Consider the following 723-nt stretch of genomic DNA (forward strand, 5'->3'; position numbering starts at 1 on the left):
TCTGTTCACTAACAGATTTTTGGTGACTCTGCTCGAGAAAGTTAAACAAAGAGAAAAATGAACATTTAGTAGACTGGTATGCCATAGACATAACAAAATTGAGCCTATAATCGGCAAAAATTCACAGAGTTCATTTTGTCAAAGACACAGTTCTATAATTCAAGAAAACTATTGAGATTGAGATTTGCTTGAAAGAGCTTAGGATTCCAAGGGTGATAACACTGGATTCTCGTCCATATACCAGAGCGCAAAGGAGAGAAGGAATAGTTGATAATTGTTTTGAAGAATTGCAAGGGTTGTCATTCGCCACAAACTTTACTCCCAAAAAAAATGCTTACTGGAGTTCAAGTCCCTCCCCTTGTAACCATTTATCCTATGTTCATTATGGCCCAACCATGGGGTGCTACTATTGGACCTCTTGCTCTCACAGCTCATAATCCACTTCCAAAAGGGGCGAGGGATGTTTTGCCTAAATATAATGGAGATGGAAAAGTCTCGGTTGAAGAGAACTTGAATTCTTTTAATGTGGCAACTGGAATTCTGGTGGTCCAATATGACGATGTGGCCATTGGGCTTTTTGCCCAAACTCTCACTGAGGGGGTAGCAGATTGGTTCAGCCATCTGCGAGCAGGATCCATAACTGACTGGCAAATGATGAAAACCGCTTTTGAGAAAAGGTTCAAAAGTTTCGATGATGAAAATTTGCTACTGGCTCAACTCAAA

Source organism: Cryptomeria japonica, chromosome 4 (genome assembly GCF_030272615.1).
Source record: "Cryptomeria japonica chromosome 4, Sugi_1.0, whole genome shotgun sequence".
Lineage (NCBI taxonomy): Eukaryota > Viridiplantae > Streptophyta > Pinopsida > Cupressales > Cupressaceae > Cryptomeria > Cryptomeria japonica.